Source organism: Theobroma umbraticum, unplaced genomic scaffold (assembly GCF_002168275.2).
Source record: "Theobroma umbraticum cultivar Fairchild unplaced genomic scaffold, ASM216827v3 scaffold_130.0, whole genome shotgun sequence".
Classification (NCBI taxonomy): domain Eukaryota; kingdom Viridiplantae; phylum Streptophyta; class Magnoliopsida; order Malvales; family Malvaceae; genus Theobroma; species Theobroma umbraticum.
In genome coordinates, this window is record NW_018397264.1 from 501,842 (window position 1) to 503,583 (window position 1,742).

The 1,742-nt window shown below is 33.3% G+C and overlaps 1 pseudogene across 1 annotated transcript in view; it reads right to left on the reverse strand.

The window, feature by feature from the left end:
- The window catches only part of LOC149526832 (uncharacterized), a 1,201-nt pseudogene extending 325 nt beyond the window's left edge, over nucleotides 1-876 (reverse strand). The window contains exons 1-2 of the transcript XR_016351537.1: nucleotides 459-876; nucleotides 1-341 (exon numbers count right to left, since the gene is read on the reverse strand). The exon at nucleotides 1-341 is cut by the window's left edge and continues 31 nt beyond it. The product of XR_016351537.1 is annotated as an uncharacterized LOC149526832 (transcript). The remainder of the gene's footprint in view (nucleotides 342-458) is intronic.
- Nucleotides 877-1,742: the final 866 nt, after the last annotated feature.

Here is a 1,742-nt window from a genome sequence, read left to right on the forward strand (position 1 = left end):
ATATGGGAGAAGTGGTGTTTGACAAGAGCGAAAATCACCTGGCAGGCTGCATTACCAATTCCCAGAAGAAGCAGCGTAGCTCCATGCCATCCAACTCCAACCATACTCTGAAACCTATAGCCTTTACCGAAATGCAGCGCAAGCCAGCAACCAGCTGTTCCAACAATCAGAACCCTCCAAAAGGTGCTGGTTTTTCCTTTTATATGTCTCTTGTAATATAAAATCCAGTACATCAGAATAATTGAAGCGTGAGTTATGATTCCCTTAATATCTTTCTTGGAGATTGATTGCAGCAGCGAAGCGAGAATCGCAATGACCAAAGGCCCAGCGTAAATTGATTTCTACAACCATATAAAAGAAGATTCTATCATCAATTTTCATGCTTAATTGATTAAAGCAAAGCTAGGGAAAAAACCTGCACATTAAATGAAGTAAAAAAAAAAAGAAATTATCAATACCTCATTAGCAAACTGTTTCAATCGATTTAGAACAGATTTAACACCTGGGTGTTGGACGGTTAAGGTTCTCTTCGAGCGGCGAATTCGGAGTTTTTCAAGAAGTTTGAGGAATGAGGATTTCAGGGTTCTTTTATGTTGAGTGGAGATTGAAAGTGTTGATCTTGATTTCACTTGGAGTTTGAGGACGAACTTGTGGAGCCTAAGCAGGAGTGAGAACCGGTGGAACTTCCAGGTGGGTAGGATTTTTGTTGCTTGAAGTTTGAAATTGAAGTTCTGGGCTTTGGCTTGAATGCTTACTTTCCAGGACTGCTGCTGCCTCTCGGCTTGCATTTTGGTGGCAGAGAAAGAGCATTGCCCAATGAAAGAGAAGCAGGGGCCGTTGCTTTCGCTAGCCGTTGAGCTGAATGGACAATGATCCCTTGGGTTTATTGCAAACCCAGGCCCATAAAGTTCTTGCCGTTCAACCCCTTTAAATATAATTTCGGCTATGGTAATTGAATTGAACTTTTTCTTCATTAAAAAAAGCTCTTATTATTTAAAAAACATCTTTATTTAATACATTAAAAATTATCGCATAATTGTAAGAGAAAAAAGATCCTATGTAATGATTATTTTATTTTAGTGAATATCACACTTTCGTTTAAATTTTTATACATTAAGTTAACGAGGGTCTATAGTATTGGTTAAGAGTAGTTCAAATGTTACTTTAGGCAAGGGTTTCCTCGTTCAGTACATTATTCTCATCAAATTCAAGAAGGGACATCACAATTAATTATCAATTTTTTTTAATAAATACAACCTTAACCAGTGTTAATTGGCATTGTTAATATTTTTTGAAAATTATTTGTAGATCTTCAATGATAGTATATATTCCTTCAAAATGGCAACAAATGATCAGTAAAACATAATTAATGATCCCACAATGATTTTTAAATATTGATTTGTCAAAATTTAAATGAAAATGATATTTACTAACATGGAATAATTGTTTCATACATAGTTTCTTTTAACTATTCTATATATTTAACATGTAAATATTTTCATAACTAATATTTTTAAATTTTTGACTGTACTACTTAAGGTGATTGACCGAATTATTATGTATTCATCTTTGGACTAAAGCAGTTTAATTGCTTTTATGTTCAATATCCTGAGAAATCAAAATTTGCAGTAAATTTTTTTAAAATTGCACGGTTTATATATTTTATATGTTGTTTGTGTAGTTATTATATATTTTTTAGCCACATATTTTAAATGCTATATCATAAGTTTTAGATTGTAACC